Source organism: Elaeis guineensis, unplaced genomic scaffold, assembly GCF_000442705.2.
Source record: "Elaeis guineensis isolate ETL-2024a unplaced genomic scaffold, EG11 Super_Scaffold_1000171, whole genome shotgun sequence".
Taxonomy (NCBI): Eukaryota; Viridiplantae; Streptophyta; class Magnoliopsida; order Arecales; family Arecaceae; genus Elaeis; species Elaeis guineensis.
Window position 1 is genome coordinate 751,904 of NW_027332429.1, and position 16,414 is coordinate 768,317.

The 16,414-nt window shown below is 38.0% G+C and overlaps 1 pseudogene; it reads right to left on the bottom strand.

Moving 5' to 3' along the window:
• Positions 1 to 398: 398 nt before the first annotated feature.
• LOC140854568 (AT-hook motif nuclear-localized protein 1-like) overlaps positions 399 to 16,414 on the bottom strand; it is a 44,195-nt pseudogene continuing 28,179 nt past the window's right edge.

Below are 16,414 nucleotides of genomic sequence, written 5' to 3' on the forward strand. Positions count from 1 at the left end.
AGGAGTTGGACGTCCATCTGGCAAAGGTCCAAGGCGTGGTGATGCCTTGAACAGGAAGGCTGCAGGACATCTTCGACAGGCTACTGCTCCAACTTCAGAAGGAGTTCTGAAGTACTTTCAAATCAGATAGAGATCTGATTTTTGGAGCATAGATTTGTGAGGAGAAGATATTCCAGGTCCTGCTCAAGTAGATACCGGTAGAGGTCAGGCGCTTGCGTGGCTACATCAGAACCTCGAGCTGTGCTGAGATCATCTATAGGGTAATCAGATTATCCTTGAGGTATGTCTATACTTTTCATACTTTTAGATTTAATTTTAGATTTTAAATATTAGATAATAAAATTAGATCTAACAGATATTAGATCTGAAATAGCATAGGATAAAATTTTTAAATTATTTCATCCCAGATTTGATGAAATCTGGAAGATCCTACAAAGGAAAAAGATGATTTTTTCTTCATTCCAGGTGTCATCAGGTACGGAGGGTATAGAGGCAAACCACATTTCTGCTCTGAAGGAGTGTTATGATATAGTTAGACAAAGGAGCTGTTAGTCAAGTTATACATGAGCAACTCAAGCAATTAGAAGAGCAAGTGGGGTTTGGGGTCGAGCCTGATATTGAGGAAAGGGATAAGCAGGATTTTGAAGATTTGAAGAAAGCTAATAATGATACAAATGTTGAAGTATTAGCTAAGAATGAGAAGAATTTAAGTCTTCAAGAATTAGGAAAGCTCCAAGTTCACTTAGAAGACTATGTGTAGAAAAGTTAGTTAAAAGTAGCTAAGCTTTCTGTTAATACTATTAATAAGCCTTGTAATCAAAGTAACTAAGATGATTTGTTACTAGACTATAAAAGTCTAGTTGATATGTAACATAAACCATTCTGAAAATTGATAATAAATGTGAGACTTGAGTCTCTTTTGGATAAGCTGCTTCTCCTAAAGCAGTAACATTGGTGGTTTCGTTGAGAGTTGCTATATTGGTGAAAATCAATGGGTGCTTCTACAAAAATCAAGGTGCTACAGTGGATGTGAATACAGATGAGATTTGTGACTTGAAGAATCTTGTGGCGTGTCTTCAAGCTAAAATTCAGGCTCAATTGAGTTTGCAAGGATCTTAGATAGAGAGGCTGAGTACTCAAATGGTGGAGTTGATGTCCCTTATCAAGAATCAACATAATCAACCTCCAGCTATTAATTAAATGGGGGTTGGTTCACAGTCTCCACAAGAGTTGAGGATGCAACATTCTAATGTAGGGAATTCTTGGGGATCAAGATCTCATAAGCTCTATAAGATGGACATTCCAGTCTTTAATGGTAAGGATATGTCTTAGGATATTTGCATAGAATCATGACTTAGTTCAGGCTTAATGCTGTGCCTGAGGAGGATAAGCTCGAATTAGCTTCTGTCAATCTTCAAGGGCCTGCCTCTTATTGGTATCAATGGATTTTTGGTGCCCATTTGATTGGTTTTGGTATGATTTTGAGCAAGGAATCAAGAATCATTTTGGTCCAACTTCATTTGACAATCCAAAGGTGGCATTAGCAAGATTATCTCGGAGCTTTTTAGTTGCTGATTATAATGCTCGATTTGAGAAATTGATGTCATCTATTTCTGATTTTGATGAGGATACTTTGGTAACCTTGTTTATAGCTAGGTTAAAATCAGAAATCAAGGAGGAATTGTTGTTCAATACACCTCAAAGATTGTTTGAGGCTATGAACATGGTTAGAGCTCAAGAAAAAAGGATTACTTGCAGGAGTTTTCTTAAAAGAATCAAGATGAGAATTCTAGTTCAATCATTTCAAAGTCTAAACCTACAAATTATGTTGCTATGCCAGTGAAGAGTCCATTTACAAGTGAGATTCAAGATCATAGAGAAAAGGGCATTTGTTTTTATTGTGATGAAAGTTCTGGGCCTGGGCATAATTGTAGAAAGAATGCTACTATGCTGATCTTTGAATGAGAGGAGGAAGAAAAACAAGTTGCTATTGAACAGTTTAATGAAGAGTTGTTTGTGGATCAGCATCATTGCCTTTCAGGGATAAGTTTTAATGCTCTCTCTAGTTCTGTTCATAATAAAACAATAAGAATATATGGCATTTTGTTTGATATGATAGTAAGAGTTCTTATTGATTCTGACGGTAGCCACAATTTCATATTAGAAAGTGTCATTAAAAGGCTTTCTATACTAGTAATACCAAGTACCCCTTTTAGAGTGTATGTGGGTAATGGAGATTATATCATTTGTTCTTTTAAGGTGGAGGGAGTGTCAATTCTGTTGCAAAATCAGTTTTTCAATGTTGATCTTTTTGTATTACTAACCCATGATCCTCAGTTGGTTTCGGAAATATAGTGCTTAAAACAATTTAAGAAAGTTCTATTTGATTTTATCATTTTGGGCCATTAATAACTAAATTTACTGCTATTTCTACCACTCAATTATTCTTTGAGATGGTGTTTAAGCTTCATGGTCTACCTAGAAGCATTGTTATAGACAGAGATCCCATTTTTCTTAGCAAGTTTTGGACTCAGTTATTTATATTGAGTGGCACAACTCTATTGAGGTCAACTTCCTATCAGCCTCAAACTGATGGATTAACTGAGGTAGTTAACAGGTGTTTGTAGCAGTACTTAAGGTGTTTTGTTGCTGAAAATACTTCTATTTGGGTGTCATTATTGCCTATTGCTAAATATGTTTTTAATACTTTCTATCACAGTTCAGCTGGTATGGTGTCATTCCAGATTTTATAAGACAGTTCACCTCCTTCAACACCCTTATATATCAGGCAAGAGGATACCTTAGATTTTGTTAATGACTTGTTACAGGACAAGAAGTAGCTTTTGAGTTTTTTAAAGGAGAATCTGAAAAAGGCTCAAGTTAAAATGAAGTTGCAGACTGACAAACACAGAAGGAGTGCTCAGTTTAATGTGGGGGAATTGGTGATGGTTAAATTGCAGTCTATAAACAGCTTTTGTAGCTAATTCTAAGCCTTTAAAATTGGCTAGCAGGTATTATGGACACTTTGAAATTCTGAACTGCATTGGTTCAGTAGCTTATCAACTTAAGTTATCCCCATCTTCAAGAATTCATCCTGTCTTTCACATTTCATTGCTTAAGAAATTTGAGAACTTTTCTGCAAATTCAGATTCACTTTTTCTTCTAGAGTATTCCTTTGGAAATCATCCTCTTTTGGTACCTTTGGTCATTACTGCTCACTGACAGATTTATAGCAGTAAAGGGTACAAAAATAGATTCTGGTATAATGGCAAGGATTGCCATTGGAAGAGGCATCCTGGAAAGATTTTGATTCCTTTTGTCATTCTTTTCCCTATTTACACCTTGAAGACAAGGTGAATTTTGCATAGGGGGGTATTGTTACGATACAATTAGATAAAGAAGCTATTGGTCAAGCTATACATATGAGCAACTCAAGCAATTAGAAGAGCAAGTGGTGTTCGGGGTCGAGCCTGATATTGAGGAAAAAAATGAGCAAGATTTTGAAGATTTGGAGAAAGTTAATAATGATACAAATGTTGAAGTATTAGCTGAGAATGAGAAGAGTTTAAAGAAGTCTTCAAGAATTAAGAAAGCTCCGGTTCACTTGGAAGACTATGTAGAAAAATTAGTTAAAAGTAGTTAAGCTTTCTGTCAATACTGTTAATAAGCCTTGTAACTGAAGTAACTAAGATGATTTGTTACTAGACTATAAAAATGTAGCTGAGATGTAACATGAACCATTCTAGAAATTGATAATAAACATGGGACTTGAGTCTCTTTTGGGTAGGCTGCTTCTCCTAAAGCAGTAACAAGGAGGTAGTTGCATGAGTTGTCTTTGGCATTGTTGAAGTGCCAGTCTCTTGGCAATTGCTGTAAGCCGCCTCTGCATGCAAACTTGGAATTTGGATAGTAGCTGCTGGAAAAGGGATAGATGTAGCCTCTAACTTCGGCTTCTTGCTCTTCTACTCTATTTAGTAGCCTGGCAAAAACTGCCAACTACAACCTATTGCAGAACAACAAGGGGAAAGCGAATGATTCATTTGAATTAAATAGTTGCTAGCTGGTGAGATGTAATTTTAAGTTGTAGAGGCCTTTTCAAAGGCCAATTTGTAACTGAAAGCAAAATCTTGATATCAAAATTATTATGACTAACTTAATATATTGTGTGACACTAAGGCTTTGTGCCCCTTGTAAATGATTGGTGATTCTAAATTTTTATATGAATGATGAAGAGAAAGACATTTACAGAAAAGAAAGATATCTTTTTTCTACCTGCATTGCTACAAACAATTCCACATAAATATGCATGTTTTTTCATTTATCTAAATGCTGTTGCAAATGTTACCAGGATAACTCTCGGACTCGAGAAGGAATAATATCTAAACCATGCACTAAATTTGAAAGAAGGACGATAAGGACATGCCTCCTGGGTTGTGAAGTTGAAGATTTTGTAGCATAGAAATCTAGAATGTGTGAAGAGAAGTATTATCTGCATAGAACTGGCAGCTACCAATAGACCGGCAACCCCTCCTCCGACAACTCGACCATCTAGGCTTGCCAAAGAAACAGTCATCCTAGTAGAGTGACTTCTTGTACCTCTATTATCAATGGGCATAAATGATCTAGAAAAGAAGAGTAACTCAAATCGGCCCTACAAAAGCAGTCCAGTAATCTTATAATAAATTAATAGGCAACGAAAGAACAAGATCAAATCATAGGCATAACAACAGAAAGCTGATGAATATAGGAAGATAGTATTATGGCAAACATTTCAAATTAGAGGAATAAAATAAACTTGATACCTATAATAAAAGCATGTAGGAAACCTCAGATTTGAAAAAGTACACAGGTTTATATTGATTACAAATTATGTATATGGAGTACATTGGTAACTGGGGAGAAAATGTATAGATTTTTTCGAGGCCTATTAACCCCTAGGCCCTAGTTATCCAGATATTGGTTTAATAAACTACTGGCTCATCACACAAAAATAAAAGAATAAAGGTACATCGAGGGAATGAGAAGATTCAATAGAACCCATGGAACCATAAAATCAAGCTTTACATTGTGTATAGGATTGCCCACATAGTACACATATTATTTAACGATCTGATTGAAACCAATTAATCATACAAACATATGTGCACATCATAATATGATAGAAATTTCTTGGGGAACACTTCAACTAATAAATCATGGGTGGTTGTGTTAACCCAACTAATTAGTCACTGATGATAGTGTTTGCCGATTATATACAATCCCTTACATATACTTGGCATCTACAATATCAACATTCTTTCATCTTCCGGCCTTCTGCAGCAAAGGTTTTGCTAATATGCGGTTACCAAAAGCAAAATTTCTTGAATACAAGATGGATGATATATGCTATTTTTTAAATATTGGCATTCACATTATGTAATCTAACACTAGATTTAATAGTTGTTGCACACTTTAGAAAATGCCACTTCATGTGAGCACTTTATATTTTACATGGTAGACAAACTAAAATGTTCATAGTTTGGTTGCCATTAAAAGCAGGTCACCACTACTAAAGTCTAAAAATTTGCACATCTCTTATCACATTAGAGTCAGCCTTCCTACAAGAACTACGTTAATTCGAAAAATTCAATCATCCATTATCTGAGCAACTACAACCATCCTATTGAAAGCAAAAGGTCAGAAAGAACTATTTGGTAGCAACTCCACGAGTACTTGGGAATAGTGGGCTCAAACTGGCTAGCGGCTAGGACTTAACAAAGCCTATTTGGTAGTAGTTAAATCAATAGCGGACTAAAAATAGGGTCCATCAAACAACACTATTAGAGGCCTGCTATCAAAATTAGATAAAATTATTAAAAGAATATATCCTATAGGTTAAAAGAAGTAAAGACTAAAGTATCACTATAAGTGTCAGAAAAACTAGTCCAACATGAAAACCTTCAACACAAGATGAAGAAGAATACAAATTATGCATTTATCAGTCCTAGACAAAGCTTGTCTATATGAAATGAAAGAACTTGGTAATGGGTTTCCTACTGCAAGGATCCCTATATTTGCGTTTGAATGCCATATCACTACCAAGTCACCTTATAATTAAAAAGATTATAAATAGAATTTATCAATATTTTATACTTCACAAAATGGATAAAGACTATGACATGTCTCTTTAAAAATTACATAGAGTACACTTACTTTGGACTTTCTGGTCTATAATTCTCTGTGGAGTTAAGCACCTCGGTCAAAGAAGTTTATTATACCAAGCATTTAGAATTTATTTCTCATATTTTATTTAGTATAAACATGGATAACAAGTCACAATAAATTGGCTATAAGATTCTAAATACGTGGTATAGAGTTAACAATTTTATGGCTATTGATATGAACTAAGATCGGTGCTTGCAACATGAGGGGGCACAACATGCAGCAATCGAAAATTCAATATAGGCAAAAATATTGAGCACATGTATCACCAAGAAATGATTGACACCATCATAGCATGCAAATACAATTCATAAACCAATTGGACAAAACACCTCCTAATTTCCAAAAGATTGCATATGTTGGAGACAGGATGCACCACATATGCATCATGAAGGGAAAATGTAAGCCTCCTGCGAGTACTAAGCATCAAATTATGTGGTTCAGGTATTTCTAACTTCATGTATCCTTGAATATGATCCTCATTCGATGTTGATGGTGCATAAGTTAGAAAGGCCTAAAATATCTGATCATAGTGATGTTTTATTTAGGAATTCATATGACATGAAAATAAAAATAAAAATCATCTTGAAAATAACTGCATCAAACTGGATATTCAATTCTCTAGTTTCAAATAAAAAACTTGAGAAATACTATAGAGTAACATTAATTTGATAATCAAGTTGTAATCAATAGGATTGCTTCATCTACATGAGGTCATCTAACATGTCAATAAAATTAAATCATGAAAATGATACTATGAAGAAATTCTACATAGGTCAACAAAAACATAGGGCAGGCTAGGCTGGGTCTAGGTCTGGTTCTTATGGCTGGGCCTGGCCTATGTGAAGGCCTTGTCCGCTGCACCAAGCACCAGTTCCCTATCGAAAAAAAAAAAAAAATTTTGAAAAAAAGAGCTAGAGGAAAACTCCCATCGGGAGTCTTCTTCTCCGATGAGTCTAGATGGGAAACTGACTCCTAGGACAGGCCGGACTCAAGCGGAACTCCCAGAAGCCCTCTGTAAAAAGGAACCTCTCCCCTCCAAGGCACTCCACCATGAGTAATCCCTCTTCTTTCTGTTCTTTTCAAGGCCTTGAACCATCACTGTCGGTTGAGAAATTCACCAAAAATTGCATGTCCCCTATTCTTTTTGATTTTTTCCCCTTCTTCCGGCAACCTACGTCGCCGGCATTCGTCACCAAGGGCCTCAGCTCACCCCTGCATCAGCTCCTTGTCGAAGATGGAGCCCTAGTCACCGGTGAGAGAGCTGGGACATGAAAATTACTACAGATAAGAACACTATGAATGCGATGTTCCCAGTTTGGAATAGCGGCCCTATCCTTCATTTCCAAATTAGACCTTTTTCGGAACTATAAATCGTGTACCACGCCTAACCCCTTTTCTTCTCATCTCTGTTTCGATCTCCTTCTCTTCTTCGTTCTTGACACCTTTCTTGTTGTTGCTCTTGTGGTTCTACTTTAGAATGACCATGGAAGCATTGTTCTTACTATTCTACAGTGATGGTATGGAGGGGACAAAAGGTTTCTTGTTGCCTTACCAAAAGCAACAACAACAAAAATGATGACGGGTTGGTGTTATTTTCCTACAAGACTGATGATGCTTGCCCCATTTTCCTATTCCCTCGCCAATCCCTTTCTCTCTATTGATCAATCCTGAGCCAATGTTAGCCTCCAAGTACGTTCTTCTTATTTGAATCAAGCAAGATTTTCTTTTTTTGGACAAAAAATCTATGTAAGATCGAATATTTTAATTCGATTTTGTTCTATTTCTGAAACAGAGCAATCAGCTGGGAGCGGTGCTCCCCCAGCATCACACGGCCAAACGAGGACTTTATTGCTCCCCGTTTGGAGCAGAAACAAAACAAAACCGAATTAAAATATTCAATCTTACACAAATTTTTGGTCCCAAAAAAAAAATCTTGCTTGATTCAAATAAGGAGAACGTACCTGGAAGCTAACGTTGGCTAAGGATTGATCAATAAAGAGAAAGGGATTGGCAAGGGAATATGAAAGCGGGGCAACCATCATCGGTCTTGTAGGAAAATAACACCAACCCGTCATCATTTGTTGTTGTTGCCGTTGGTAAGGCAACAAGAAACTTGTTGTCCCCTCCATACCACCACTGTAGAACAGTGAAAACAATGCTTCCATGGTCACTCTAAAGCAGAACCACAAGAGCAACAATGAGAAAGGTATCAAGAAAGAAGAAGAGAAGGAGATCGAAATAGAGAGGAGAAGAAAAGGAGTTAGACATGGTACACGATTTATAGTTCCAAAAAAGGTCTAATTTGGAAATGAAGGATAGGGCTGCTATTCCAAACTGGGAACATCGTGTTCATATTGTTCTTATCTGTAATAAAATTATTCGGCCCAATTTTGGGCTGGTTTCCTCCTCTTCCCGCCCGCCCCCATTGGTGCAGGGATAGATCTCGATCAAGTTTGGCCCAGATTTGCGTGCTCTTCTTCCATCTTTTATGATACAAGAGAAGATATCGACGAAGGCCGAGTGATATGAGGTAGCTTTTAATAACTAAATCTTTCGAGCATCTATTTCCGAGCAAAACCAAAATTTTCAATCGAGATGGTAAAGAATAGGAGTTCTGATATTTATATTACAAAAATAAACATGCAATGCAAGGGGCCAATATATTTACTATATGACAAGTCGTCTCCTCTGGGAGATGGACTAGATTTGTAATGAAAAAGAGATTGAGGCTTGATGATATAGTTGTTTTCTACAAATGTAGGAGGCTACAAAATCCATATTTTTTATCAACATTGAGTACAAAAAGCATATATATGGTAGTAACTCATTTTTGACTCATATAGAAGAGAAAGGGGAGAAGAATAGCAGTAACTTCCTTTCTGTATGAGTCAAAGAGGAGTTATTACAATATGTATGGTTTTCGTATTCAATGTCAGTAAAAAAAAAATAAGGATGTCGCAACCCTCCGCACTTATAGAAAATAACTATATCATTTGGTTTCAATATTTTTTTGTAATATCCATCATGGATATTAAAGCCCAATCAAAAAAATGTTGGGAAATGTGTCCTAAAAAGCCAATCGTCAAGCTGTTGACGGTTGAGCAACCAAGTATTGTAATTGATTTGTTAATAAATAAAATATATTTGGCATTTTCATCATAAGCTTTCATCTTCTAATGAACTCCGTTGTTATGATGAAGTCCTTAGGACTATTTAAGTTCGATAAAGAGAGGATTTATCGATTAGTCCTTAAAACTGTTCACGACCAAATGATAGGCTGTTAATAAGGACGACAGCTTCTATCAAGCATAGGTCGCTGTAGGCCATATGGGTTGGTTGTCCTCTTAACCAAGGAGTGTGGAGACACTGGTATGGCATACAGGTGAGATGTAAGGGTACATCGTCATTGAACGTGACCAACTCCAGAGCATTCTGCTGTCGAGAATGTCTCTGATGGGATATAGGTATAAGTGTCCCTTAGACTTGAGATCGCCTCAGTGACTTGCAAGCAACTCACTGTGCTTTGGTACTGGACTAACTGAATTTTTAATTCAGGGATGGAAGGCTTCTGGGCACAGTCAAGTACTTGTGAAGTCAGAGTGTGATCGAGATGGGATTGACCACTCCAAGAGTTGGAGAAGAATGAGTCGCTGTATTTCAATTTAGCAAAACCTTGGCCAGGGTAATCCATCAGATGGATTTGATATTTTGAAATACAATGTGGACAACCTGATCAGAGTTGACAGTTGAGCTCTGGGGTGTCCTATGATCATTTTGGTCAAGGGGATGAATTATATGAAAACTATATCCGCATGGGTTCTAAGGATGTTGTTCTACACATTCGACCTATCCGGTCGTCGGGTACCATTGCTAGATGGTCACTTCGATTGGTATAGAAATTTGTTCCTATGCTACTGGCTTAGGTTCGGACCTATGAGGTCACACACATTAGAGTTCATGATCCGATCGGATGGTTGATCAACGATTAAGAATCGTTCTAGGGTTAAATGATCAATACGATTGACATTTAACCCAGTGCAAGTGTTGTAGGAGGATCGATTAGTAATTCGATTGCTAATTGGCTTAATTTGATTAAGCCAATGGGCTGAGATTAAATCTAATTAAATATGATTCAATTAGATTTAGTTTGGGCTTGATTGGATCAAGTCCAATTGGTTTATTGGATAAGCCAAGTGCAAGGAAAAACTAGTCCTAGTTCAACTAGGACTTGGGTCAATCTAATTTCTAATTTGATTAGAAAATTAAATCAAATTTAAATATAATTTAATCTGATTAAATTAGGTTCTTAATTGGGTTAAGACCTATTTTAATTGGGTTGATCTAATTTTGATTTGATTTGGTTTGGGAAACCAAATTAAAACAAGTTATGAGACAGAATCCTAGTAGGACTAGGATTCCACCTTGCGCCACATAAGCCTTCTCCACGCCCTCTCTCTTATTCAACGCCAATCTCCACTTATTTTGTGCGACAAAAGCCCTCTCCCAGATCTCTCCCACGTTCACAAAAGGTCTCCTCTCTTCTTTCTTACATGGAAGGTGATTTGGATCAAATCTAAAAGGAATAAGTTTGGATTTCGAATTCTATGAGATAGAGTTTTAGAAATCCAAAACTCTTTCAATTTTGCACCGAATTTATCCAAATTTTTTTTGGAATTTTCGTGGCTTTTAGGGTTTATATTGTACACCCTTTTCTGGTGATCCATGTACGAAAATATGGAGGAGGTGCTCAAGAGTTGGGCGTCCCTTTACTTGCCATGTTTGGATAAGCCTTGACTAGGTGTTTGACCTAGACAAGGACTCTATCATATTTCTCTATATAAGACGAGTTTATTCATGAAATTTTAAGGGGAGATATCTTTTTGAGAGGCCTTTCTGCCATCCAAAAATCAGAGAGAAATACCTTTGTGTCGTGGAGATATAAAAGACACAAGTTTGGGTGTCTAGAGAGAAAAACGTGAAGAAGAAGAGGGTCTTCTTCTAGGGTTTTTATTTTCATATCTTTCCTCCTTCCATCTTGAGTTTCCTGAGAGCGTCTCAGATCTGAAACTTCTCCTTCTACTTTCCATCTTTGGAAGAGTCCAAATCAAGAAGAAGGAGGCACCTGATCAACCATCAAAGAAGGATCAGCGCAGTACTAGCATACTGTGCTGATTTCCTGAAGCAGGACTTCTGATCGAGATTCGTGGGCTCGTGTGGACGACTCCTAGAGGCCGGACAGTGTGCGGCTTGCAACATCATCCTTAAGCCCAGATCAGCGAGGTTAGAGCGTCTAACTTGCAAGGTAATAGATCTGATCTATTATTTAATACATACATTAGATGTAGCTAGCATAGAAACATGTTGATATGATCAACATGTAGTTCATACTATATTTATATATATTTTAATTTTTAATTTAATGCTATATAATAATCATGTAATAGGATCTTAGATCTAGGATTTTCTGATCTTAGAAAATAAATTTTGATTTATTTTAGTCTTCCGCTGTATGATCTTGAAAAAGTTTCAAGATCTAACCCTGAAACCCTAGATCTGGTTCCTACAATTGGTATCAGAGCCCAGGTTCTTTATTACATGATTATTTATACATGCTTAGATTATTTCTTAGATTAGATCTAATTTATAATCTGATTATTAAATCTGAAATTAAAATTTTAGATCAATCACAAACTGCAAGGTTGTCCTGCTGTAAGGTTTACCCCTTACAGTGCAAAGGTTGTCCTAGTTTGTGTAGATCTATCTTTAATCATAAATTTGTTAGATATGATCTAGATTAAATTTATGATTTATTAGATTTAAAAGATGTTTAAATCTGAAATAAAATCTCTTTGTTAATAATTTTTGTGCAAAGAAATTGTTTAAAGTTGAAATTGTTTCAATTACATGAACCTGTTTAGATTAGATCTAAAGTAGTTTCATGTTTATTTCACTTGCATCTTGATTCGGAATCAAACATGCAATATGGTTAATAGAATCATATTGTAAAATTGTTTTACAAATATGAAAATGATTTTTTGAAAAGCCAAACCCAACCCTCAGCCCAAAACTTAATTAAGAATTAAGAAGTTGTTTGATTAGGTTCTAGGATTGTGAATTGAAGAACCTAAGACACAAATCATAACACATTGGGTTAATGGGTTAGTGGGAACTAGGTCCATTAATTGGGTTAGACCTATGGTTAGATTAAAGATGGACTTAATTAGAGAATTGACTAAATCTAATCAATTGTTGTCTTAGATTAGGTCAAGGATTCTCTAGATCAATTACAATAGTTGTAGTTGGTCAAGTCCATGTCTTTAACGAGAACCAAATGGACTTGATTCTTGGCTAAGCGGTCTAGCACGAACTGTTAGGTTGATCTAATCGAAACTAATTAAACCAGTTGGTGTCTAAGGTAAACCAGACCGGTGGTTTTTAATTGGGAGCCCGCTTACCTGGCCATTCATGATGGTGTCTAAGGCAAGCTTTGGCAGACCCTCCCACTGATCGAACTTACCTGGCCTCTTGGTGAAATTATGTTTTGATCGGATCACTTGACTATTCGAGCTGACCCATGTCAGCTAGGTAAATCAGTGTGACTGATTTAGGTGCTCCTAGACCAGCCCTTTTAATGGTCTCCCTTAAGCTGACTTGGTGAAGTCAGTGGGAGGATCATGATAAGCTGGTTCATCTGACCTCATCCTCTATATTATTTAAATCCTCTAAAATTATTAGGTCCTTAAAATGATAAAGTTATGGAGATAACTGAGTCATAGCCTCCCATTAAGGTGTTTGATAATGAGTCCATGAACTCAATAATCATTGCAGACCCAAAGGCCTGGTGCTTGTTGACTAATGGAATTATCACTCATCATATGACGACTTGGAAGTATCTCTCTAATGGTGGTTAGGTGAGCCAACCAAAGTTGGGCTTAATCATTCGTTGGTTAGATACACCAAGTATGATCATGTTAATGGTTGGACCTAACTGGATCCTTACAGTGGAGGCCAAAGCCTACTGATTAGGTTTCTGGGGCAAAATTAAAATTACTAGAAATTATTTAGAGAAACAATTGGTTATGAACCTACCCTTAGATGTACATGGGTTGGCCAACCAAAGTTGGGCTTGTGTGCAGTCTAAGTGGATTCTAGTACCCGCTAAGGAATTAGGGTAATTCCTCGAATTGGAGGTAGAGGCTACCAATTCGAATAAAATAGTGGGAGAAACCTTTTGATTAAAGTCCAAATCTTTAGGTTTAATGAATCAATTACTAATTAGGTTATGGTTCTCCTTTGTGCAAATATGGCCACTTCCCTATCGCTCCGATCATTGTTGGACAATGATAAGTTGGTGGGACCAACTTCGGTAGCTGGTACCGAAAGTTGAAGATAGTCCTGGAGCATGAACGGATCCTATATGTGATATAGATCCTGCACCTGAGGAGCCAGCTGTCAATGCATGTGGAACAGTCAGAGACACTTACCAGAAGTGGCTCAGTGACCGGACCACGGTGCCTGTATCATGCTGCTGCTATCATGAGCGACGAGTTCAGTCGCAGATTCGAGACGGCTCAGCCAAAGGACATGCTTCAAGTGTTGGAGGATACCTTTGGCACACCCGATGACGTAGAGAGGCACAAGACTAGTTGTGCCATCTTCAACGCCAAAATACGGGATGGAGTCTCTATCACTGATCATGTATTGTACATGATCGAGCTGATGGAACGATTGAGCAAGCTCGGCTTTCCCTTGCATGAGCAGCTTGGGAAAGATGCAATACTGAACTCGCTGCCCAAGTCTTGTCTCCCATTCCTCACTCATTATAGAATGACAAAGCCTGAAGTAAACTACCATGGGTTAATGGGGTTGCTTCAGAACTTTGAGAAGGATCACCAACTCCTCAAGGAGTCGGTGAACTCAGTGAACTCAGTGGGAGGTTCATCTTCTGGTTCTCGACCCTTTGAGAAAGGAAAGAAGAACAAGAAGAAGAAAGTCAAGAAGGTGCAAGTTCAGGCTGGGACATCTGTGCAGAGCCAGACCAAAAAGATCAAGCCTGATAAGAGTCTATTCTACTGGCAAGCACCCTAGATTAGATAGTGTGTCAAATATCTACTTATGGCATTGGAGGCTAGGTCATATAAATAAGAACAGAATAAACAGGTTGACTCAAGAGGGAATCCTCAAAGTCAGTGATTGTGAATCACTTCCAACCTGTGAGTTCTGTCTTCTTGGTAAAATGACCAAGTCACCTTTTACTGGAAAAGGTGAGAGAGCTACTGAGCTCTTGGGCCTAGTACATACTGATGTATGTGGGCCCATGAGCACCAGTGCTAGAGGTGGATATTTCTACTTCATAGCTTTCACGGATGACCTATACCTATATGGATATGTCTATCTGATGAAACATAAGTCGGATTCATTTGAAATGTTCAAACGATTCTGAAGTGAAGTAGAAAAATAAACTGGAAAGAGTATTAAAACTCTTCGATCTGATCGAGGAGGAGAATACCTTTCTAGTGAGTTTCTCACATATCTAAGAGAGAATGAGATTCTCTCCCAATGGACTCCTCCAGGAACACCACAGCATAATGGTGTGTTTGAAAGGAGGAATCGGACTCTGTTAGACATGGTCCGATCCATGATGGATTTTTTGCTAGCTTGCTGATATCCTTCTGGGGATATGTACTCGAATCGGCCTGTTATCTGTTAAATAGGATTCCAAGTAAGTCTGTAATTAAGACTCCATATGAGATATGGACGGGACGTAAGCCAGCACTTTCACACCTTAGGGTCTGGGGGTGCCCGGCCTATGTCAAACGATTAGTCACAGACAAACTTGGACCTAGGTCTGACAAATGCTCATTCATAGGGTACCCCAAAGAGACAAAAAGATATTTTTTCTACCATGCTGATGAACAAAAGGTGTTCGTCAGCCTTAAGGCAATCTTTTTAGAAAAGGAGTTCCTTGGTGAAGGAACCGTTGCCTCTAAGGTTGAACTTGATGAAGTTCAACAGGTAGAAGGACCGACACCAATAGCTGAACCTGAGTCGGATATGATTAGATCAGATCCGGAGCCCAATATACCTGCACCATTAAGGCGATCCGGTAGAGTACCGCGTCAGCCGGACAGATACTACGGTTTCTTGGTCCGGGATGGTGATCCCATCGAACTTGATGAGAATAATGAGGATCCGATCACCTATATGGATGCTATGCAGAGACCTGATTCCGAGAAATGGCTTGAAGCCATGAAATCCGAAATGGAGTCCATGAAGGTCAACGATGTATGGACATTGGTTGACCCACCTGAAGGGGTTAAACCCATTGGGTGTAAATGGGTCTTCAAAAGGAAGAGGGGGCAGACGGAAAGGTGGAGACCTATAAAGCCTGTCTGGTTGCCAAGGGGTATCGTCAACGTTATGGTATTGACTATGACGAGATATTTTCCCTTATGGCAATGCTCAAATCTATTCGGATAATGCTTGCAATAGCTGCCCATCTGGATTATGAGATCTGCAGATGGATGTAAAGACAGCTTTCCTGAATGGAGAGCTGACTGAAGAGGTGTATATGATACAACCTGAAGGGTTTACATCCACAGATGAGTCCAAGGTGTGCAAGCTTCAGAGATCCATTTATGGACTGAAGCAAGCTTCTCGGAGTTGGAACATGCATTTTGATAAGGTGATCAAAACGTATGGCTTCATTAAGAATGGAGAAGATCCCTGCATCTATAAATGGCAAATGGTCCAGTTGTGGTATTCCTTGTCTTGTACGTGGATGACATTCTCTTAATCGGGAATGACATCCCCGCACTACAGGAATAAAAGTTTGGTTGTCATCACAGTTCTCCATGAAGGACTTGGGTGAAGCATCCTACATCCTAGGGATGAAGATCTATAGGGATAGATCTAAAAGATGCTTGGGTTATCCCAGTCCATGTACATAGACACTGTGCTGAAGAGGTTCAGCATGGAGAATTCCAAGAAGGGCTATCTACCGATAGGCCAAGGAATTTCTCTCTCTAAGAAGGATTGTCCGACAACTCCTGAAGAGAGAGAGCGTATGAGTAGAGTCCCATATGCTTCAGCCGTGGGATCTATCATGTACGCCATGACATGTACAAGCCATGTGGCATACTCACTAGGAGTAGTGAGTAGATACCAATCTGATCCTGGAGAAAACCACTGGAAAGTGGCTAAAGCCATC